Consider the following 27074-nt stretch of genomic DNA (forward strand, 5'->3'; position numbering starts at 1 on the left):
TGTACATAGTTTTTAATACATACTGAATCATGGGATAATTGAAAAGATACTTAGAAAAACCAACCGAGGACATTCTTAGTATCATCATCATCAACATCATCATCATTTAACGTCTATTGTCCATGCTGGCATGGTTTGGACAGTTTGTCTGGGTTGGCATACTGGAAGGCCACACTAGGCTCCAATCTGATTTGGCATGGTTTTCTATGGCTGTATGCCCTTCCTAACACCAACCACTCTGAGAGTATAATGGGTGCTTTTACATGTCACCGACACAGATGCCATTTGCGTGACACTGGAGTGCATTTACTTGCCACTGTCACAGGTGCCAATTCACGTGGCACTGGTATCAGCCATGACTGTGATTTTGCTTGACTGGAAATAATATAGTAATACGAGTCTGCATTTTAATTGATTGAAATATTTTGACTCACTTTGTAGGAGCATCAACTTAAGCGTTTGATTTTCAAGGCTGTGTGGTAAGAAGTTTACTTTCCAACCCCATGGTTCTGTGTTCTGTGAGTGCATTTGTAGATGGAAACTGAAAGAAGCCTGTCATGTGTGTGCGTGTGTGTGTGCATGCATGTGTGCATGTGTATGTATGTGTGTCTGTCTGTCTGTCTGTCTGTCTTTGTGCATATGTTTGTCCCCCACCACTGCTTGACAACTGGTGTTGGTGTGCTTTTGTCCTCGTATTTAATGATTTAGCGAAAGAGACCAATGGAATAAGTGTAGCAGGCTTTACAAAATAATAATAATTCCTGGTTTTAATTCATTCAATTAAAATTCTTCAAAGCGGTGCCTCAACATATCTGCAGTTTAATAACTGAAACAAGCAAAATATGGAAGATGAAAAGATAGTATGCTCCAGGTTAATTTTCTTTAACCTATTTAAAGTCAGTACCAAAACACTCAATGTTGCTATCTAATACGTTGCCTGGTTTAACACCAAAACTTAACTTGTGACTTTAGCAAGTTGCAAACATTTGGTTTGTCTCTCATGTCTGAAGATACCCTCCTCGCTTCTCCACAAATATTAGGGTTCCTAAAAAAAGATCATGGATGCTGCATTTTCTCTTTTGAATAAGATATGTAAAATTAAGACTATACACATGTTTGAAAATGTCTACTTCTACCACACTGACTCTTAATGAACATCGTGAGAAGTCAGCTCAACAATATGGTTTCTTTTTGTTTTTGCTTATTGTCTAATTGTTTAAAAACAAATTATAATTCAATAAAGACAATGTTTTTATGGTGCATACACTGAACTGAAATTTTGTGATTTTTAAGTTAAAATCATTTTGACCATAATTTTATTCATGAAGCTAGCATGCTTCACTAGAGGTGCAACGTCAGTGTGCATGTATGTCAAAGAGTAAGCATCTCAAGAGGAAAATTAGGTATAAGATTCATCAGAAGTGATGTGCAAGAATGAAGACTGTACTGGTATGGCTATGTGATGCCTATGGATGAGGACAGTTGCATAAAAAGTGCCAGTCTTTAACTGTGGAGGGAGCCTGCAAAAAACGTAGACCCCGGAAGACATGGGACGTGGTGGTGAAGCACAATCTTCAGAAGTTGAGTTTCATAGACGCGATGACAATTGATTGAGGCCTTTGGCAATTTGCTGTGCTTATGAAAACTCATGAAGTGAAATCACAGTTGTGGCTGGTGATGATGACATGTAAAAAGCACCTGTGCTGGTGACACACAAAAGCACCTGTTACGGTGACATGTAAAAGCACCTGTTCCACTGACACATAAGAACACCTGTTACAGTGGCATGTAAAAGCACTTGCCGCTAACACATAAAAGCACCTGTTATAGTGACACATAAAAGCATCTTTTACAGTGACACAGAAGCACCTGTGCCAGTTATGCACAAAAACACCTGTGCCAGTGACAGTAAATTTTCAATTGTAGGATCCCTTATCCCTTACATTCTCCCAACACAGGGAGCTCATAAAAGGTTCACAGCAGCTGCTTTTCATCTTTTGGATTAAGCCATTAAAAACATACAAGGTACACACATGGGGAAAGTAATTCTATTTGTTTTAGTTTTTTGCATGTATAGCTGTTTGATAGGTAATATATCTGCATTAGACTAGCCACCTCTACAGGAGTAAATTAGTTTCTCATCTGCTTAATTGACATTTATGCTTGGGGAAAGATTAATTAAAATATCTGCACCTATATACAAAGTAAAAACTGAGTAAAAACCAACAAGCACATCAATAGCAATACTTTAAAAAATATATCAACAGCAACAACCACAAAAATTTTATATATAAATGATCATTGCCAGCGTCGCTTTACCGGCACATGAAAAACAACATTCAAGCATGGTTGTTGCCAGTGCTGCCAGACTGGCTCCTGTGCAGGTAGCACATAAAACAACTTTTGACCACGAGCGTGGTCATTGTCAGAACTGCCTGACTGGCCCTCGTGCCAGTGACACATAAAAAGCACCCACTACACTCTTGGGGTGGTTGGTGTTAGGAATGGTATCCAGCTGTAGAAACTTTGCCAGACCAAATTGAGCCTGGTGCAGCCTCTGGCTCACCAGTCCTCAGTCAAACCATCCAGCCCATGCTAGCATGGAAAGCGGACGTTAAACTATGATGATGATGATGATGATGATGATGATGATGATGATGATGATGATGATGATGATGATATAAAAACATTTACTATGCTTTTTTTAACTTGTCAGTCTGTGTCTGTTTTTTGTTTGTGCATTTACTATACATTCTTAACTTATATATATATATACACACACAGACACACACTCACACACACATACACATATACATGCATATATATACATATATATATATATATATATCATTAAATATATGGTTATATTCAAATTTTACCTTTATATATTAGATTTTGCATATTTTTATATTAGTTTTTTCTTTTTTACCTGTGAATTGAGGAACTCTATTGTTCGAAGCCAGCTATAAAAACTAATAAGAAAATTTGAAAAATATTCTTATAATTAGGGATGGTCATTTTCTTCTCTCTTTTTTTTTTTTTGACTTGTCAAATAAGCACAGGCTCTATATATTTGTTCTTCAGACATTTATAATTGTTTTTATTTTATCTGGTGTTCATTGTCTGGAAATCTTTTGTCACATCTGTGATCCCTTCAGTGATTCTTCCATCCATGTGTATCCCCTTGCTCTGTTTAGTCCATTCTCTGAGAATGGACTAAACAGAACAGGAGGGTATGTGAGGAAAAATTTCTAGACAATAGACATAAGATAATATCAGAACAATAATAAACAAGTGAAGAATGAATATGTAATGCATGAATTTATTTGGAAAGAAAAGAAAAATTACCATCTCAAAATATAACAATATCTCTTTTACTCTTTTACTTGTTTCAGTCATTTGACTGTGGCCATGCTGGAGCACTGTCTTTAGTTGAGCAAATCGACCCCAGGACTTATTCTTTGTAAGCCTAGTACTTATTCTATTGGTCTCTTTTGCTGAACTGTTAAGTTATGGGGATGTAAACGCACCAGCATCGGTCGTCAAGTGATGTTGGGGGGACAAACACAGTCACACAAACATATACACACACACATACATATATATATATATATATATATTATATATATATATATATACATATATACGATGGGCTTCTTTCGGTTTCCGTCAACCAAATCCACTCACAAGGCTTTGGTCAGCCCGAGGCTATAGTAGAAGACACCTGCCCAAGGTGCCATGCAGTGGGACTGAACCCGGAACCATGTGGTTGGTAAGCAAGCTACTTACCACACAGCCACTCCTATGCCTATATATCACAGTGTTTTAATACATGATTTCACATCAGGAATTTTGCAAAACAAATTCATAAAGTATGAAAAATCTAAAATAAAAAGATAAAACTCAAATAGAGTCATATTTTTAATGAAACATGCATAAAAGAAAAACTGCTTCTACAACAAGAAACCTGCTCTTTCCCCTTTTCTTATACTTTAATCCTTCATTTCCAAGCATAAATCCACCACCACCACCACCACCACCACCACCACCATTATCACCACACCTTCCATTTATTAGTCTTACTAGCTGTTTGGTGACCTTCTTAGTGCTGGTCACACTGTAAAATCACTTGCTGTAAAATGGTTGGCATTTTGAGGGACATCTGGCTGTAGAAACCATGCCAAAGTAGACACTGGAGTAGGATACAGTCCTTGGACTCATCAAATCTTGTTGAATGGTTCCAACTAAGTGAGCATGGAACATAAACATTAATTAAGTAAATGATGATGATGATATATAAATGTGTTTGTGTGTGTGTATGTGTGTGTAAACTGTAACAGCCGGAAAAAAACATTAACATTGATACCAAGAGTAACGCTAACATCAATATCAACAACAATGACTGTATTAACATCAGCGATATCAATATGAAAACAATAACCATAGTAACGACATGAACGACAATAACAACAACATTAGCAAAAAAAAAAAAATCGACGACAACAACAACAGCTTCAACCCCAACATCAAGCACAACAACAATAGCAGCACCAAGCACAAAAAAACCTCATCAGTGGCTGCATCAGCAATATTAACCACATCAAATTCTCCTTTAATGTTTATATTTAGCAAGAGAAGAGGTAATTAATGTTGTCAATGTGAAATATAGTCTAAATGTAAAGCAGGTTCAATCCCCACCCACGTCACTAGTTCATCTTTTTTAAATCAATAAAGCAATATCTTCCAAGACAGATTTAGAGTTCTACAAAATATGCAAATCAGGTTCTAATCTGGGTGATTGCTCTTATAATTAAGGGTTGAACCCTGTATGAACTGTTTAAAAAAAAATTATTACAGCCATCTTTGTATCACGAATGGAATTTATCTGGAAGCAAAATAATAAGAAACACAAAATTTGGTGTTTTTTCTGTTCACTCCTCTACCCACTACACACATACAACCCTATCTCATTAACATAATGGTATTGACAGGAATTACTGGACTAAAGTCATTTGTTTTGTTTTTGTTTTTCCATAAATATAATTTCAGTAAATTATTTGTTCAATCTTCTTTAGAATTCTAGCCACACAGTTTTTTTTTTTGGTCAATATTATGGAATAAAACGAAATAATAAGAAACCAAGAAATGTGCTGATGCAGTATAACTGTGCAATACTGTGGTAGCACAACTATGCAATATTGTTGCAGCGGAACTATGCAATTTAAAATTCATTAATGAATGGAACATTAGATGTGAAAAAAAAAAAAAAAAAAATGAATAAATAAATTACTAAGAAGAAAAAAAAATAATAAATAACAGAAGGAAAAGAATTCGGCAGAGTGTAGAATGGCAGGATTAGCAAAGAAGGATTGTTGAAGAAATGTTGGAGTGATTAGTTTAAGAAGGGAGATTAACAAGTGAAGAGATTCGGCTGAAAATGATTTTAAAGAACAACAAAATAAATTTGAATTAGAGATGGAATAGGGTGTCTTGTTTCCTGAGATTGGAACTTTCTTTCTGTGATGGCATTTCTGCAGGAAATTGAATATTCTGTGTTGAAAGCCACATGCAAATTCTGTAGGAGATTAAATACTGTGTCTTGAAAACCAGGGACCACTTCTATTTTAAATTTAATTCTAAAATATTGTGAGACGCTATTGAGTGTTTAGTGTCACAATAACATCCATCTGTCTATTTTTCCTGATAGCATTTCTACCATTGTGGTTCGAGGAATTCTTTTTTCTTTTTTACCCGTCTTTTCCCCCTCATTTCAGTCTTGGGGTTTCTTTTTGCATTTGACCACTCCAGTTTATATCTGTGCAACTACTGTTTCTCTGTTTTCTTAGACATGGTCATCCTGGCGATACCCATCTCTTCTCCAGCATATGGGTGACATTGGCACTCAAGTAGTTTGTCAACCTTTGACAGGTTCTGTTTTTTTTAAAAATCCTGCTGGATTCCTAGAAAACCTCTTCAATGGGCAGGCCTTGTAGGGGGCAGGTTTAGTTACCAATCACTTGACCTTGAACAGGTAGAAGTAGTTTTAAATGGCTGTTAGTTGAAAATTACTATCACACACACACACACACACACACACACACGCACACACATACACACACACACACACACACGTAAATATAAAATGTTCGTATTTTGCTTCCGTTTATTCATGCTAGCATGTTGGCAGGGTTTAGGAGGCTGACATATTATTAAAGCATTACTTACACCCAGATGTCTGCACACTTTCAAAAGCATGAAGCGGGTAGATTATTTGTTGATAGAAGTGACAATAACAATAGCACTCATAGCTCATGACTTACACATTGTGCAAATGTGAACAGATGCATAGATGCATGCAAATGTGCATACAAAAACACATACACTCACACATGCATATACACACACACACAAACAAACACATATACACACGGGCATAAATACACATACACATACTCACACAAGACTGGCTTCATTCAGTTTCCATCTACAAATAAAATTAACTCAGAAGATTATTTCAGGGTAAAAGAGAAAAGTAGAAGACGCTTGCCCAAGGTACCAAGCAGTGGGATAGAAACTAAAGCCATCTGGTTTGAAAGCAAGCTTCTTAAGCACAGAGCCAAGCTTGCACCTATATATGTGTATCTATGTCTTTACACACACACACACACACTCACACACACACGCACGTACCCCCCACACACACGTGCATGCACTTACTCACTTACTCACATATACACATGCAAATAAATATCCATTACACGAAAATAATGGATATGGTACATAGAATGAAGAACGATCAAGGCTCTTGCAGTTCTGTGATGCAAATGACCCAAGCATTTCTGGAAACCAAACCAGATTCCACTCAGATAAACACACAAACCAAATAACCTTGACACTCACCAGGAAATAGACATGAAAGATCACAGAGATACTTTACATGTTCTGTGTTTAGAATTTTAAGTATTACTGTTGTGGATCATCGACTGCTTCGTTTATAATACATAAGCACTACAGGATGTACTTAGTGATCTTTTATTCTCTTTATACACATATTCTCTTTGTACAAACATGCTTGTGTGTATGTGTGTGAGAGAGAGAGAGAGGGGGGGGAGAGGTAGAGAGAGTGTGTGTGTGTCTATGTCTGTGTGCTAAGTTACAAGACATAAATGTAGATATGTACACAGGCACACATGCATAAACACACGTGTGTACTCACACAGACATATATGTTCATTGCTTCACCTTGTCAGATGATAGGTGTCTCACATTTAAATAATGGTGAGACATCTCTCTGTCCCCACAGTAGGCTCCAATGACAAGCATTAAAAGATGCTATTTTGACTGCAAGTTTTATGCTAGAGTAAACCCTTCTCCTAGAAGGGTTGCCTTCCTCACAGCTTTATCAATAATAATGGGAGTATCCTTTGCACTTAAGAAATCTATTTAAGCCATAGACCTACTGCTCTGGGTCAGAATGGAGGTGGGAGTAATGGTAATTAAGGAGTGAGTCCATGCTACCCCACAACTCCAGGTCCCCCAGATGCAGTTTAACATCATAACCCAGGACATACATATATATATATATAGATGCAGTTTAACATCATAACCCAGGGCATATATATATATATATATATATATATATATATATAATATATATATATATATATTATATACATATATACACACACAGGAGGCGCAGGAGTGGCTGTGTGGTAAGTAGCTTGCTTACCAACCACATGGTTCCGGGTTCAGTCCCACTGCGTGGCATCTTGGGCAAGTGTCTTCTGCTATAGCCCCGGGCCGACCAATGCCTTGTGAGTGGCTTTGGTAGACGGAAACTGAAAGAAGCCTGTCGCATACATGTATATATATATATATATATGTATGTGTGTGTATGTGTTTGTGTGTCTGTGTTTGTCCCCCTAGCATTGCTTGACAACCAATGCTGGTGTGTTTACGTCTCCGTCACTTTGCGGTTCGGCAAAAGAGACCGATAGAATAAGTACTAGGCTTACAAAGAATAAGATCTGGGGTCGATTTGCTCGACTAAAGGCGGTGCTCCAGCATGGTCGCAGTTAAATGACTGAAACATGTAAAAGAGTAAAAGAGAGTAAGACACATATACATGCATATATATGTGTAATACATATATATTATATATATATATATAATAGATATTATATATAGATATATATATATATACATGTATGTATATATATGTATGTATGTAAACAATATATATATATATATATTATATCTCATCATCATCATCATCATCATTTAACGTCCGCCTTCCATGCTAGCATGGGTTGGACGGTTCAACTGGGGTCTGGGGAGCCCGAAAGCTGCACCAGTCCAGTCAGATCTGGCAGTGTTTCTACAGCTGGATGCCCTTCCTAACGCCAACCACTCCGAGAGTGTAGTGGGTGATTTTATGTGCCACCGACACAGGTGCCAGACGAGGCTGGCAAACGGCCACGCTCGGATGGTGTTTTTTATGTGCCACCGACACAGGTGCCAGACGAGGCTGGCAGACGGCCACGCTCGGATGGTGTTTTTATGTGCCACCGACACAGATGCCAGATGAGGCTGGCAAACGGCCACGATCGGATGGTGTTTGTTACGTGCCCACAGCACGGAGGCCAGTCGATGCGGTACTGGCTACGGCCACGTTCGGATGGTTTTCTTGTGTGCCACGTGTCACCGGCACTGGTACCACAAAGATACAAATTCCATTGATGTTCATATATATATATATATATATACACATGTATGTATATATATGTATGTATGTAAATATATATATATATATATATATATATATATATATATAATATATAAATGGTCATAGAGATAAGTGGTGATAAGAAAGAATATATGCTGTGAGACAAAACGATGGACGCTAATGACAAATGATGACTAGCAGACCTCGAGGGTGATGAAGTGTGTATCACACACCACTCAGATCTGGCACAATCCTTCAGTACAAATGCAGTGGAATGGGAGAGAGAGAGAAAGAGAGAGAGAGAGAGAGAGAGAGAGAGAGGGAGAGAGGGAAAAAAAGAGAGAGAGAGAGATGTAGTATCAAAAGAATGGTGGTAGTTGAATTGAATATCAAGAGTTTTAGTATTATACTTCATTGCAGCCTTGAACAGTTAGTAACCAATTGATTGACAGAGTGAAGAGAGGTTATCAAATGGAAAGCAGATGGAGACTTTCAGCATTACCACCCTTTAATATATGTTTCAGTACACACGCCTGAGGGGTCAAGTGTTCTCCAATACTGTTTGTCACCAACAATCATGGCCCTTTGTCATCTTTATAAGAACTATTATCTTGATGTCAGTCCTTCTTCCTTAACTTCCATTCATTTTAAATACTTTTCATTTCTTTACACAATTACGATCTTCCATATGTATCACATTCCCATACCAGTGCAGCATTCTCTCCTGCAGACTACGTCTAATTCCTCTTATTTCCATTTTCTCTCACCTCATTTATACTATCATACTTACTAGTATTTATACATTCAGTGAACCAAGCTCAACCCTTTTCTTTCTAACTTTCACAAAACATCTATCTTCCAGGACCAATTTTCATTCCTATTGTCACAGTTTATATACAAGCATATAACCTACTGGTCATTCTGTGAGAAAAACCCTGAAAAGACATATCTCACTTTTACTCTATGTATTGGGTTGTCCGGAAAGTTCGTGTCGATTTTTAAAGGGAAAAAAAGATCAATAAATACTTGCCATTACATTTTTAATCAACCAAATATGAACCATTTTGTTGCACAATGCATCTGCATCTTTCATTTAACTTGAAATTATCCTCTTCCCAGAACTGGGGTGGTTTCATGGCAAAGAATTCATCAAGGTATCTTTTTTTGAAATTTTTACCATTAAGACTATTCTGCAGAGATCTGAATAAGTGGAAATACGAAGGAGCAATATCTGGTGAATATGGAGGGTAGGGTAACACATCCCAGCCGAGCTGCAGCAATTTTTGTCTGGTTTCCAAAGCATCAAGTGCCGAAAATGAACTTTCTTATCTTCCATTTTAAAGGGTTACAGAATTAACACAGGTTATAGGAACATAAACCTTCTTCCACAAAAAGATAACTTAAACTGTGCTCTAAATGGAGATGTAGTGAAATCCTATTTTATGGACTCAACCATAAGTCGAAAAGTAAGCTACTATAAATTGGCACAAACTTTCCAGACAACCCAATACTTATGTTTTCTGTGCACCTAGTTTGGTTGCTAAGTAAATCACCAAAATAGCAAAGCCTTTAAACTATTTACTGATGTTTTTGAGCTAACACTAGAGAGAGTTTATTTCATGTGTATTCTTATTACTAAATACTTCTGTACATTTTCCTCATACAAAGTCTACTTTCACTTTTAGCCTGCCTGTGATCCCACTGCATGTCTTGTGCATCCATAATTGTCACTGAGTACACTACTAGTTTCAACAATATCTTCATTTCTTCTCAACTTCACCCCAATCATTCCAACTGTTTTATCTAAAATGTGTGTAACACTGTTGCCCTTCCAAAGCAAGAAACTGTTTTGCTCTGGCCCCATATCTCAAACTTTCACCTCTCAGTTCCATGAATAAAGCTGTCTCCTTCATTGTCTTGCAAGCATCATGTCAACCTCACAGTATATGCTCTAAAGCATCTATCTCTAAGAAGGGCAAACAGCCACAGAAACCATACCAAAGGAGATAGTACAGCATGATGCAGTTGTTGTTGTTGTTAAGCAACAAGACAGGTAAGGGTGATTAGGCGATGGTCTAGGGCTTAGGGGCGGGAGACCCCAGACCTTGAAAAAAAAACTTTGGTCGTTTTGTTGTGGTTGAGGGCTCTTCGTTGACGCCTGACACCACTGGGAGGTGACCCTCAAAATCGTTGGAAATGGAGATCTCCAGCTCCAAATTCTTGAACTACTGATGCAGTTCTTGGACCTGTTGGTTCTTGCCAAACCATTTAACTCATACCAGCATGAAACATGGACATTAAATGATGATGAGGATGAGGATGAAGATGATATACATAAATACACACATTTTTCTCTGCACTAAAATAATTTGAGTACATTTTCTTTATAATAGCCCTCTAATTCCTGAACTAACGCAACATATATACATACACATACATACACACATGCACACTCACATATATATATATATATATATATATATATATATATATCTGTGTGTGTGTGTGTGTGTGTCTGTGTGCATATACACATGTGCTCACACACACACACACACACACACACACACACAACATATATATATATATTCATAAATATATACAAAATACCTATCTAAATAAATGCATATTATGTATGCATGCATACATACATACATACATATATATATATATATATATATATATATGTATATATATATATATTATATATATATATATATATATATATGTATGTATGTATGTATGTATGTATGTATGTATGTATGTATGTATGTATGTATGTATGCATATGTATATGTGATAGTGTCTGTGTATGTATATGTGTATGTCTGCTCACAGTGCTTAGAAGAGGTTATACATTAAAACCATGTAATAATGTTCTTAGTCTAAGTCATATTTCTATTACATTGCCTTTTGAATTAAAAAAAAAAATATATATATAAGCAATAACATTAAATATAATAAAATTACTTAAAATATTTTACAATGTTAAGTAAAATGGATTTAGAAATAAGTCAAAACACTTTTTCTTTTTTTTTTCATTTTTTTTTCTTTCAGAAAATAAAAATTAAATATGCAGACTTAACAGTCAAAAGGTTAAAAAGTTCGCTCTATGAATTTCAAGTTCTTAGGTTCAAACACTGTGAGAGACATTAAGTACGTTTCTTCTGATACAACCCCAGGTTGACTAATACAATGAGAGAGAAATTTGGTAGAAGGGAAACTGTGGGGAAGCCTATCATGTATAAAATTACATAGGTTCAGTCCCTTTGTGTGATATCTTGGGCATAGGCATAGAATTTGCTGTGTGGTAAGTAGCTTGCTTACCAACCACATGTTCCGGGTTCAGTCCCACTGAGTGGCACCTTGAGCAAGTGTCTTCTACTATAGCCTCGGGCCGACCAAAGCCTTGTGAGTAACTTAGTCGATGTGCTCTAGCATGGCCACTGTCAAATGACTGAAACAAGTAAAAAAAAAAATTTTTTTACTATAACCTTGGGCTGACCAATGTTTGTGGGTGGATTTGGTAGACGGATACTGTGTGGAAGTCTGTTGTGTGCATTGCATGTCAATGTGTGTATGTATGTGTGTGTGTGTGTGTGTCTTTGTGTTTATGTTCTTCCTCACTGCTTGACAACTAGTGTTGATTTGTTTATGAGAGACAGCGACAAAGAGACACAGGTAGATAAACAGACACAGACAGACACAGACAGAGGCTGACACACAGAAAGTGTCTGTAGATTATAAATAGCAAGTATGATGGTCAGAAAGTGAATGATTTAAATTTGTAATTGCTAATATTCATCGAAACTTGTGACGCTTATGCCTTTCCTAAAGGAGCACTCTGTCGGTTACGATGACGAGGGTCCCAGCTGATACGATCAACGGAACTGCTCATGAAATTAATGTGCAAGTGGTTGAGCATTCCAGAGACATGTGTACCCCTAATGTAGTTAGCAAGGAGATTCAGCATGGCAAAATGTGACAAGGCTTGTCCTTTTTGAAATACAGGTACAACTCATTTTTGCCAGCTGAGTAGACTGGAGCAATGTGAAATAAAGTGTCTTGCTCAAGGACACAATGCGTTGCCGGGAATTGAACTCACGACCTTACAATCGTGAGCTGAACGCCCTAACCACTAAGCCACGTGCCTTCACAATGCCTTTCCTAAGAATGTATTATTAGCCGAATGAAAAAAAAATATTTGATAGGAGTTTACAACTTATTCTGGCATTTCTCAACTATCCCAGTATATTACTGGTACTGTTAATGAACTGTGAATATATTGATTTTAGAATATAAAACACAAAATCCTAACTGTAGATATCATAAAGAGGCACTACTTAGAAAGTTGGCATCACAAAATAGCGAAATAAAGTAAGATCTTTGATATCTCCGAGTTATATATTGCACTATTCTGAAGAATTTATATAGGAAATCCTTTTATCATATTCTACAAGGGAAATGTTAAAGGAAGGAGATGGTTATTTTTCCTGTTCCACCCATAAGATACCAGAATAAAATAATTATGGTGATTTTCTTCACTCAGTTTTCAGTTGCTATGGTAACGTACCGGCAGCACTATTGACTGTTTGGCAGATGAATTCTTGAAGAAGCACTTGGACAGAGAACAGTCAAAAGAACATTGAATAAAATTCTATATCAAAGATTTTATGGTAATGATTAGTTTCCTGACAAACTCAACCATTAAAGAAACCTTCTATATGGCAATTTGACCTTTTTTTGTTATCTGTTTTTCTTTTTTTGCCTCTATGAATCCTCCAGTTGTGCTGTCGGTGTTTGTACTGTTAGCTTAATAGTAATACTGTTTCTGAAATCTGATATTTGGAGCTCAGCACACACTTAGCTAGTTTGTTACTTCTAAAATATTGAAGATTATAAGAAGTGCTAGATGGTAGACACAGGTGTGGCTGTGTAGTAAGAAGCTGTGTGGCTGTGTGGTAAGGGCGACAAGCTGGCAGAAACGTTAGCACAGCGGGTGAAATGCTTAGCGGTATTCCGTCCGTCGCTGCGTTCTGAGTTCAATTTCCGCCGAGGACGACGTTGCCTTTCATCCTTTCAGGGTCGATACATTAAGTACCAGTTACGCACTGGTTTCGATGTAATCGACTTAATCCGTTTGTCTGTCCTTGTTTGTCTCCTCTGTGTTTACACCCTTGTGGGTAGTAAAGAAATAGGTATTATCGACCCCGAAAGGATGAAAGGCAAAGTCAACCTCGGCGGAATTTGAACTCAGAACGTAGCGACAGACGCAATACCTATTTCTTTACTACCCACAAGGGGCTAAACACAGAGAGGACAAACAAGGACAGGCAAACGGATTAAGTCGATTACATCGACCCCAGTGTCTAACTGGTACTTAATGTATCGACCCTGAAAGGATGAAAGGCAAAGTCGACCTCGGCGTGCTAACGTTTCTGCCAGCTCATCGCCTTCCTTATAAGCACGTATTGAGAATAGCAGTAGGTGATACGGACATGTAATAACTAGACATTGCACCTGTTATTGAGGTGAGTTATGGCCGTGTGGTAGTGTGATACTAGCTACACTAACAGAAGATGATGGTGATATGACCTTGTGATAGCAGTTAGATTAGAAGAAGGTGAATTTAGTATGGACGTGTTTTAGAAGTGTAGGATATTGCTTAAATAGAGGATGAAGGAGGTATATATCAAAAGATAGTTATTGTTGTAGTGGTAGAAGCGGGAAAGTTGGAGAGAAGTGAATATGCCAAAAGAAAACTATAGAGTGATGAGTTGTGAATCTTTACAATCAGCATATATGCAAGTATTGTAGAATATTTGCATATGTAGCAGCATTGGAAGTGACAAGGTCATTAATATAGAGAAGGAATTGTGTGGAAGATATTACTGAACTCATAAGTACATCAGAGTTCATAAAATGTATTTCAGAGAGAGAGAGAGGGTGAGAGAGAGAGAGGGGTTTAGAGAGAAATGGAGAGATGAGGAGAGAGAGAGAGAGAGAACTATATCTGTTCAAGTTTCATTGGAACAGTCTGGTAGAAATTTTGTTAAACCTGCTACTGTCAACTTGTAACTGTTCACGAAGAACATTAACCATGTCAATCCCAGTTGGTCTTGAAGAGACTGTGGAGACCACGATCATATATCGTTCCTCAGGAAATGGGAGATAAGACACGACCTATATTATGGCCATGTGATACCAGTAGATGGCGGATAAAGCAGACACAATATAAACACAACTGCAACAAAAAGCACTGCAAAAACGATAATCATAGCAATCGGTTTCTGACTGAAGATTGAAGGCTTCGAATGTCTTGTCTGTTTTCCGTTTCGCCACTTCGTGTATTACACGTTCTTTATATATAAAGTTTATTATATATATATATATATTATATATATATATATATATATATATGTACATATATGCATACATATATATATCTATATCTATATATATTTGTGTGTGTGTTTATAAAGAGAGGGTGAGAGGGGAGAGACGGGGAGGGGGAGAGAGTGATGGAGACAGTCAAATTCATTTAACATGGAAGGAAACAGGTATTACAGGGTTAATTCCCTTATAAAGACAGATGTTTGATACGGTGGTTGCAATTAGGATTGCTATGATTATCGTTTTTGCAGTGTTTTTTGTTACAGTTGTTGTGTTTATGTTGTGTCTGCTATATCCGCCATCTACTGGTATCACATGGCCATAATATAGGTCGTGTCTTATCTCCCATTTCCCGAGGAACGATCCATGATCGTGGTCTCCACAGTCTCTTCAAGACCAACTGGGATTGACATGGTTAATGTTCTTCGTGAACAGTTACAAGTTGACAATAGCAGATTTAACAAAATTTCCTGCCAGACTGTTCCAATGAAACTTGTACAGTCATAGTTATCTCTCTATATCTTTCTCTCTCTCTCTCTCTCTCTCTCTCTCTCTCTCTCTCTCTCTCTCTCTCTCTCTCTCTCTCTCTCTCTCTCTCTCTCTCTCTCTCTCCTCATCTTTCTCCTATCCTTCTCTCCGTTTCTCTCTCACCCTCTCTCTCTCTCTGAAATACATTTTAAGAACTCTGATGTACTTATGAGTTCAGTAATATCTTCCACATATATATAATATATACATATATATACACATATATATATATATATATATATATATATATATATATGCACTGTGTGTATGTACACACACATACACACACGCATATATATATATATATATGTTCAAAATTAGCCAGAATTCGTTCGCGAAGCCGAGCCATGATGATATATATATACATATAAATATATATATTCACACACACACACACACACACACACACACACACACACACACATATATATATATATATATATATATTTATAAAAATATGGTAAAGTAAAAATTCACTTTACCACACACCGAACTTTTCAGAAATAGCAGCCAAAAATTTGGCTATTTCTTCACCTGCAAATAAAAGTCTCCAGACAATGCATACTATATATATATATATATATATATATATATAATATATATATATATTATATATATATATATATATATATATATATACATATTCACTGTGTATATGTACACACACATACACACACACGCATATATATATATTATATATTCAAAGTTAGCCAGAATTAACAATTTTAAAAATTTCTGTCACTTTATAGTAAAATAAATATTCGGTTAAAAAAACATTGCTCTAAAACAAAGCTATAAACAAAAGTTTTATTATACCCTTACCGCAAATCTTCCCACCATCTCCCTCCTTCTTCCACAGATCTTACCTTCCTACAACTAATAATAATGTTTCCTGTCTTTGGCTCATGGTCAAAATATTTTACAAAGAAGTGAGTAGTGTTCAATGGAAAGAAATCATAGTACATTATTAATACATATTTTATATTATTGACCTCTGAAGAAATGAAAGGCAAAGTTCACTGCAGCAGTATTTGAAATTGGAACATAAAGAGATGTAATAATTACTGCAGGGCATTTTCTCTGGTGCTCTACTGGTTTTGACATTCCATCTATAAAACATGGTAGTAAAAATATTACAAAAGTCCATAACTTTTTTTATGTCTGAGATTCCGATTGCACAATGAAATAAAACTGGAAACAGTGTACTATTTTTGGTGAAATTTCTCTCTGTATGTATATATGTATGTATGTGTGTGTATGTGTGTCGAAATCAAATTCGATTACTGGCGTCCGTGCTAGTGGAGCGCTAAGGGCACCATCCGAACGAAATCGTTGCCAGAGCAGCTAACTGGCTTCCGTGCTGTTGGCACATAAAAAGCACCATTCGTTACCAGCGTCGCCTTACTGGCACTTGTACCGGTGGCACGTGAAAAAACATTCGAACGAGGTCGTTGCCAGTGCTGCTGGACTGGCTCCTGTGCAGGTGGAACGTAGAAAACACCATTTGAGCGTGGCCGTTGCCAGTACCGCCTGACTGGCCCTCGTGCAGGTGGCATGTAAAAGCACCCACACCACTCACGGAGCGGTTGGCGTTAGGAAGGGCATCCAGCTGTAGAAACACTGCCAGATCAGATTGGAGCCTGGTACAGCCATCTGGCTCGCCAGTCTTCAGTCAAATCGTCCAACCCATGCTAGCATGGAAAGCGGGCGTTAAACGGTGATGCTGATGTGTGTGTGTGTGAGTGTATGTGTGTGTGTCTGTGTGTGTGTGTGTGTTTGTGTGTGTGTACACATTCGTATATATACACACATATTTAGTCTTAACTGTCAAAATAAAAAGGTTACTCACAACCATGGTATAGATTGATAATATATTTATTTTGGTTGAGTCAGGCTGTTGCTGCTCTAAATTTTACCTGTAGGTGCACAAAGGCTTAGCCAAGCTAAACCTGTCATACACAAGAAAAACAGCATTAGATTAAAATAGCCATTTATGCATCATCCTTAATGCAAATATATCATTGAAAGGCAAATTTACCGTAGGATTCGTCCATAGATAATAACTCTTACGGGTATGTTGTGTTTCAAAGCACAATATATATTGGAGGGAAAAGAAAATCTTCCCAGTAGTAGTTAGTGAAAACTCAAGGGATATTTCTGCATTGTTGAGCATTGCCAATACTTATAGCCAGATTCAGCCTTAAATGAAATTCGTCACAACTGATATATGGGAAACCAGTGAATAACCATTCTGTGATGTTACAAATAGCTGCCTGGCAGAATAAAAATCATTTTTCTATCTATCTATCTATCTATCTATCTATCTATCTATCTATCTATCTATCTATCTATCTATCTATCTATCTATCTATCTATCTATCTATCTATGATCAAGATTGGTTGTGTAAATGCGCGTGGCTTGGGGTCCCCTTGGAAACAAGGGTACCTCTTAAATGACATAAAGTCACATAAGTTAGAAATCATAGCCATAAGCGAGACCAGACTCCACAATCCGCGGGCCCTAAAGACCATGTTTGGCGGACAGTTCAACATTTATTTTTCCCCCTGTCTGCCGAGAATGGGCAGTAGTGGCACCGCGGTACTTTTTCACAAGAGTCTGGATCTCAATGTAAGGACAACATTCGTAGACCCGGAGGGTAGACTGGTCGTCCTGGATGTCGACGGCAGCAATGGGTGCGCTTTTCGACTCGTATCAGTTTACGCACCGCCCTTAACAGGTCGGGCGGATTTCTTTCAACGTCTAGAAGTTTTCTTGGGAACGTCTCGTCCTTTACTCTTAGTGGGGGATTGGAATGCTACCTTGGACACGCATGTAGACTACGTGGGTAGAGATAGGAATAGACGGGATGATGCAAATGCCTCAGAGACCTGCTCAGACGCTTTCAACTGTCTGACAGGTTCCGACTAGACCACCCGAATGCGCCAACGTGGACATGGAGCAACCGCATCGGGTCGTCGAGATCGTATCTAGATAGGATACTGTGTAGGACAGTAGATAGAGATAGCATAGGATGTCCACAATTCCACATAGTCAGCTACACGGATCACAAACTTGTGACATGTACGCTAGACTTAGGTAAGACACTTAGGCAGGGTCCCGGATACTGGAAACTAAACGCGTCTTTCCCATCGAGACAAGTTTTCAGAGACCGGATTAGCACACTAGTAAAGAGGGCTTTGACGGGAGCCATCATCAACAACAAATGGTGGTTTGCCCTCAAGAGAGCAGTAAAAGCAGAAGCGATTAGGTACAGCAAAGCACTAGCCATAGATAGAAATAGAGTAGAGGGTGAGCTAGTTAAGAAGCTAGAAGAGGCAATTAGCAGCGGCATCGCATCCGACGTTTTGGCGGCGAGGTTGGCCCTCGACCAACACTTCAACGCCAAACACGAAGGATGTGCTGTCAGAGCTAGGATGCGTGCTCTAAGGAACGAAGGTGTTGGAGCCGCGAGAGAGGCCCGGGTGGCAGAGGCGCAACAGGGCAACAAAGCCACCATTCGGTCACTGGTAGATGAACAGGGGCGCGAATTGCTCGAGCCAAGTAAAATGTGTGAGGCCTTTCAGCAGCATTTTGCCCGACTGTTCGGAACGAGTGGAGGGCAAGAACGTAGGGTGGACTTCAGTGCCTACCTACATAGCCTACCACGACTCTCGACAAGAAGGGCAGGGTGCTGCAAAGGTGCCATCACGGCGACGGAAGTGCGGGAAGCGATGGCAGAATGCTCGAGGGACAAATCACCGGGTTTGGATGGTCTACCCTACGAGCTTTACAATTGTATGCCAGACTTGTTTGGAGATCTCTTGGCGGCGGTGTACTGCAACTGGCAGCAAAACGGGAGCATTCCTGGTTTTGTGAGCCGAGGAGCCGTAACACTGCTGAAGAAAGATCTAAACAAGGGAAATGTAATAGATAACTTTAGGCCCATCACTCTGCTTAATGCAGACTTGAAATTTTGGCCAAGGTGCTAGCCAAGAGGTTGGCGCTTGTCATCGAGAAACTGGTCGACAAGGCGCAACATGCGCCGTGCCAGGCCGGACCATCCATGACAACCTCCATCTGATGCGCTACATCATAGACAGGGTAGTTAACGAACCTGGCATGGGTGGGGCCCTGATCAACTTGGATCAATCGAAAGCCTTTGATAGGTAGACCATCGATACTTGGAGGCAGTCCTGAGAGCGGCTGGTTTCGGTCCCGTCTTCCGCGGCTGGATAGCTGCCTTGTACAGAGGCATCCGTTCGGTAATTCGCGTAAATGGACATCTATCGAGACCTTTCGACATTGCATGTTCGGTCCGTCAGGGATGCCCCCTCTCGGCGCTTCTATACGTATTGACTCTTGAGCCACTACTGCGGAAGCTGGCGACTCTAAGGGGCATCCCGCGAGAATTGGGATGCGGGACGAGCGTGTCTGCATACGCGGTCGACGTCACCGTCATAGTGTCTAGCCACGAGCACATCGAGCTGGTCGGCGAGACACTGAAAAACTACGAAGCGGTGACAGGAGCGAAAATCAACCGGGAAAAGTCAGTGGGCTTGCGACTAGGCACCTGGAGAAGCAAGCCCATGCCGTCCACCAGCGCCTCCGTCGTGGGACGCTGGACCGACGGCCCGGTTGAGTTGCTCGGGTCTGGTTTGGTCCGGACCTCCAAGTGGAGAAGAACTGGAACGAGATAACGAGTAGGGTGGTCACTCTCGCCCGGCAATGGGCCGAGAGGAAACTGTCCCTAAAAGGTCGAGCGGAGGTGGCGAACACGTACATCGCGTCCGTCATCTACTACCGCCTGACCGTCGTACCTTGTCCCGACCCTACACCATCACAAACTACAACGCATCCTCTTTCGCTTCTTGTGGAAAGGATGCGTCCCGATGGTCAGGCGATCCATTTGCTGTCAACACCCGTTAAAAGGAGGGCTGGGCATGCCGTGGTTGATGATGCGCAGACACGCGCTGAGACTGCGACATCTCTGGCTCTATGTAGACGACGGTGAACAGGTGTGGTCGCCGTTTGTGAGGCACGCTTTCCCGCAGCTCGTCTCCATGACCGAACTGCAGTCGTGGATCAAAAAGAGGCCGAGGAAGGGCGAATGGCACCGCGAGTGTCGCGTTGCTCTGAAGCAACTCTGCCGTCCTGGGTCGACCTTAAGTGACTTCAACACAACCAAAGCATTCTATAGGGGTTTAGTGGAGGGGAGGTACGACGACGAGCTCGGGGCGAACCTGGACGTCGACGAGGAGTACCTGACCCGCCTGTTCGGGACGACTTTCGGGCCAGGGCCCATGGACAACTTCCACAGATCCCTGGCCTGGCAGTGCTACCGAGAAGCGCTACCCGTTCGGGATAAGCTCTACAGACACGGCTCGAGAAACACGGGGCCGACCTGCCCGAGATGCGGTCAGAGCGACGAAACCGTTCTGCACGCACTCGTTCAGTGTCCAACAATTTCCGACCTGTGGGCTTATGTCGAACAACTGCTGTCACGTGTGGGACGAGTCGGTTTATCAGCTGAGTCTATCGTCAATATTGTCACGCCTCCTTCCTTCAAACGGGAAGGAAGAGCTATTTTCATCATCCTTGTGGCTATGGCGAAAGAATGTATCTGGTGACGCGTCTGAAAGGATTGGAGACAAACACTTTCCTCTCTGGTCAATCTCTCATCAACTTCTTCAAGTACCACTTGAAAAGGAAAGTGAGAGTAGAGAGGCAAGTTTTGTCTAGCGAATGTTTTAAAAAAGATGGGTGAATGTAGCAAGAATGGCACGTATGAATGACGAAGCCACCTTGAGCATAGTCCTATGAACCCAGAAATCGAAAACAGAGAGTTGCTTATTTGCAAAAAAAAAAAAAAAAAAAGAATATAAAATGTGACTTCATTGACCGAGGTTACCGTGGTCTTTTCCGTAGGCTTTTCTTTCCACGGGTAAACCTCACCTGTCCTCCCCTTTACACTTCATATTGACATTTCTGTGATAACGATCCCTATTGATCATTTTTTTTTCCTCTCCCCCCTTTTTTTTTTTTTTTAACCCCCCCTTTCTTTTGTCCTCTTTCTCTCCTTTTACGATCCCTTTTGATCGAAACTCCCCCTTCCTTTTTTTTTTTTTTTTTTTTTTAAACCTTCAAAAGAAAAGCTCTACCTTGTAATTTGTTCTATCTGTGTGCAGCCCTGTGTGGCTAATAAAGAAACATATCTATCTATCAATCTGTCTGTCTGTCTGTCTGTATGTATGTATGTATGAATGTATGTATGTATGTATGTATGTATGTGTGTGTACATATATATATATACATATCCATATATTCACCCTTATATAAGCACAGGCATAGCTGTATAGCTGCATCAGGTGTGACTGTGTGATCAAAAAGTTTCTTTCTCAGCCATGTAATTTCAAGTCCATTTGTGAGACACGTTGGACAAGTATCTTCTACTGTTAACCTTGGGACAATTAAAGCCTTGTGAATAGATTTGGAAGCTGAAAGAAGCCCATCATGTCTGTGTGTGTGTATGTGTGCACATGTATATCTGCACGTGTGTGTGTGTGTGTGTGTGTGTGTGTGTGTGTGTGTGTGTGTGTGTGTGTACGTGTACGCGATTGTATATTTCTTCTTAAAAATGGTCCTATTGATGGTATGAAACAGGCTTCTTGAGATATTGGGCGATCTTTGTAAGCAAAAGTGTCATTCATTGAAACGAATTGTCGGTAAATTCAGAAAGAATTTGGCTTCGCTATAACTTTTACCAACAACATAATCAAAACCGACTTCCTGGATGTAACCCTAAACCTTGAGAAAGTCTAATGATGAACCTATTTATATTCATAGATAGTCCCACCACCCGCCCACCGTCAGCTACAATAAGAAACCTAGTCACAGGCATCAATGAAAGAATCCCCAATCTATTGGTAGACAGCTGTTCAGCAGGACAGCAACCTACTTCCAAATCCAATGAGAATCAAAAAATAAAACATAATCTGGCCTAATCCTAGATTTATGCAATCTAGATTTTTTTCACTAATATAGCCAGGAGCTTAAGTATTTCTCAAGAACCCATATACATATTATAAACTCTTTAATTCCCATTCTTAGATAATATCACTTTCATTTTGCATGCTACAGCGGTACAAACATGCATCCACAACAATCTTTATCTTGTAATTGCTTAATTCTACTAACTGACCATTGCAGGAATGCTGCCTCTCAAAGGCTGTAGTATATACCATACACCATCTTATGAGATCATATGAGCATAACGACCAGAGTATTTAAGGGAAGAGACATGCAACAAAAGCACTCCTGGACAGAGAAAACTCCACCAGATGGGGACTACAAGAATAACATCATACAAACTCTCTTGACAGGACCTCCCCTTACTAAAGTGAAGCTCATACTTACCACCTCCACATCAGTGAGAAACTGCTCGTACGCCACCAGCTTGTGTATCTATAAATAAAAATAAATAAGCTATTTTATTGTTGCTGTCTGAGATTTGCCTTGTTAATATACTTCAATCCACTGGTTCTTGGTAATTCAAATGCACTACCTCAGGTACAGTTTCCCCGACATATACATTGTTACTGCTATATATATATATATATATATATTTTTTTCATTTTATCTAGTTTCAGCTCATGAGCTGTGGCCATGCAGGGGCACCGCCATTCATATATATATATATATATATATATATATATATATATATTACTCTTTTACTCTTTTATTCTTTTACTTGTTTCAGTCATTTGACTGTGGCCATGCTGGAGCACCGCCTTTAGTCGAGCAAATCGACCCCAGGACTTATTCTTTGTAAGCCTACTACTTATTCTATCGGTCTCTTTTGCCGAGTCGCTAAGTTACGGGGACGTAAACACACCTACAAGCGATGTTGGGGGGACAAACACAGACACACAAACATATACACACACACACATATATATATATATATATATATATATATATATATATACATATATATATATATATACATATATACGATGGGCTTCTTTCAGTTTCCGTCTACAAAATCCACTCACAAGGCTTTGGTCGACCCGAGGCTATAGTAGAAGACACTTGCCCAAGGTGCCAGGCAGTGGGACTGAACCCGGAACCATGCTACTCACCATACAGCCACTCCTGCGCCTATTTGTGGAAAAATTAAATGAAGTGTTTTTCAAAAATATTTCCATAGTTTTCAAAAGCAAGGGACATTTCCCTTTTTTTCAGTCTGTCTCTGTCCCTCTGTATATATACATACATATCAAAACAAGGGGATTGAAAAGGTTTTAGTATTACTTATTCATTCACCATTACTTATTTTGCATTCACTAACAGTCGTTGCAAAATTGTACTTGAAGGAGAATCATTTAAGATATCTCCTATAAGAAATTCTTCAGACAGCGAATCAAATATGCATTATTTGGTTCACTGTCTGAAGAATTTCTTTTACGAAATTTCTTACATGTTTATATTACATGAACAACTTTCTGATTCCTGTTAGCAAATAAAACGTGTAATGGCGAATGAATAACGACAAAATTTTTCCAATCTCCTGTTTCGATATATAATTACTATGCAAAAAAATATCTTCCAGAATTTCCAACACTTCACACAAATATAATATGTATACACAGATTTGGAACACTAGAATAAGTAGATGGGGCCTCAAGCGAACGCAGCTTGGATTTTAGTTCTATCTACATATATATATATATATATATATATATATATATATATATATATATATATTATATATATATATATATATACATATATATATAATATATATATATATACATATATATATATACATATATGTATATATATGTATATATATATATATATATATATATAATTATATATATATATATATAATATATATATATACACACATATATATATATAATATATTATATATATAATATATATATATATATAGATATATATATATATATATATATATATATATACATATATATATATACATATATGTATATGTATCTATGTATATATATGTATATATATATATATATATATATATATAATATAATATATATATATATATATATACACACATATATAATATAATATATATATATATATATATATATATATATATATATATATATATATATATATATATATATATATATATATATATTAGAAATATTGAATTTCTAAATGTCTCAGAGAGACATAAGCGGTGGTGGAGCGATACAGTGGTCGTATACCGTCAACTCTATGTGACAATCCCGTAAGGGAATTATACCACACCGCCATTTAGCCCTAGGAAACATCGACGTCTCCTGTCGGCTTTGACACATTTTCTGTGTACTTATATTTGCAAAGGGGAGGCAATCACCCTCGCCAGCTGGGACTAAGCACCTGAAGACATATGTTTTTGAGTCTATTGCTCATCGTCAGTTCAGGGTAGCCAGTCTCGCTCGCTGAGATGACTGCAACCTCTCTGCAAGTATATCATATTATCAGTAAAATTTATTTACTGATCACCGAAATTAGAAATATTGAATTTCTAAATGTCTCAGAGAGACATAAGCGGTGGTGGAGCGATACAGTGGTCGTATATATGTTGCATGTTGTCGCATCTGGGAAGAGTTCAGCTATCGGCTGAATCTATAATAAAGATTATACCGCCAACTGGACTCTCGAAGGAAAGTGAGGCATGTTTTTTATGTACAGTTGCGCAGCTGAAAGAATATATATGGAAGACTAGGATGCAAAGATTCGTGACGGGGTCCTTCATCTCTGGTCATGGTTTGCTACGGTACTTCAGATATCATCTGAAGAGCAAGATAGGGCTGATGAGAAGGACCCTGCCGAGAAGTGTGTTTGAGGAAAGCTGGAAAGCTGTGTTAAGAAAGTTGGGTGCAAGGGACCCTACTTAATCGGCATTGGAAAAAAGAATAAAATAAAAGAAAGAAGATAACCGCTGGGCCTTTGAAGCAACAGGGAATATCCCTTACTCATAAGAAAAAGCCTATTTATTTTATATCTATTTCTTTACTACCCATAAGGGGCTACACACAGAGGGGACAAACAAGGACAGACAAACGGATTAAGTCGATTACATCGACCCCAGTGCGTAACTAGTACTTATTTAAAAGACCCCGAAAGGATGACAGGCGAAGTCGACCTCGGCGGAATTTGAACTCAGAACGTAGCGACAGACGAAATACTGCTAAGCATTTCGCCCGGCGTGCTAACGTTTCTGCCAGCTCGCCACCTTTGTTTATTTTATATTTATTTTATAATATCATCAATATTTTTAAATAATAGGTATCATTCAAACACATCATAACATTTTTTGCACGTGTTGTCCTGTGCTGTCCCATGTATGTGTTGACCATTATGGTTGTAATAAAATAATTCAGCTAGCAAACCAAGCTACTCCTGACTGATGAAGAGCAATGGCTCTGAAAGTAGCCTCTGGTTGCCAGCTTTGCTGGGTGGGGGCGCTTATCGTTCCTGTTTGAAATCTCAAGGACACAGAACGCTTGTGTCACATAGCCAACAGGAAACGATGTTTACTGGGGCTAAATAACAACATCATTCTTCTCTTTCCTGGGACTGCCACATTAAGTTGGCAACAAACCATCACTTTATATGTATATTAAAAGAAATTAGGTTCTCAGAAATTCGGACGGTTTTATATTTACAGATATTTATTTGTATATTATATGTTTTTATACATCGTAAACTTAGATCATATATTAGCGCTTTCTCCCATTCTCTCTCTCTCTCTCTCTCTCTCTCTCCTCTCTCTCTCTCTCTATATATATATATATATATATATATATATATATATATATATATATATATATATAATATATATATATATATATATATTATATATATATATATATATATATATATATGTATATGTTATTTTGAGATAGAAGTCCCCCCATGCATTTCATCCAATCCTAATATACATCACACATACCCTAGAATTTTATTTTAATACTTATTATTTCAGTTCCAAATGTCTCTCCTACATGTCTTTCGTGAGGTGCGTTTAACGTTCTCTAGACACGCAGTCTTTATCAGAAACATGTCTTAACTGCAACCCCAATCGTCAGGACTCTTGATAATTTTATCATAATTCAATAACTATTTCTATATTTTGATATTTTAATAGTTACGAATGTATTATTCCTTAATATATAAAATAATATATATATGTATGTATGTATGTATGTATGTATGTATGTATGTATGTATGTATGTATGTATGTATGTATGTATGTATGTATGTATGTAATCCAAACATGAACAAAGAGAAAACACAACAACGCGAGGACGTGGAACAAGTATAGCGTTATTGGACGCTCAGGAAAGGAAAGAAAGAAGGAGGATTTAACGTTTCGGGCGGAGCTCTTCGTCAGAAAGATAGAA

The 27074-nt window shown here is 38.4% G+C and overlaps 1 protein-coding gene across 1 annotated transcript in view; it reads right to left on the reverse strand.

Moving 5' to 3' along the window:
- The window catches only part of LOC115218637 (M protein, serotype 5-like), a 943546-nt gene that overhangs the window by 611360 nt on the left and 305112 nt on the right, over positions 1-27074 (reverse strand). Inside the window, exon 2 of the mRNA XM_029788558.2 lies at positions 23058-23105. The gene's annotated coding sequence lies outside the window, so the exon portion shown is untranslated. The remainder of the gene's footprint in view (positions 1-23057; positions 23106-27074) is intronic.

Source organism: Octopus sinensis, linkage group LG1 (assembly GCF_006345805.1).
Source record: "Octopus sinensis linkage group LG1, ASM634580v1, whole genome shotgun sequence".
Lineage (NCBI taxonomy): Eukaryota > Metazoa > Mollusca > Cephalopoda > Octopoda > Octopodidae > Octopus > Octopus sinensis.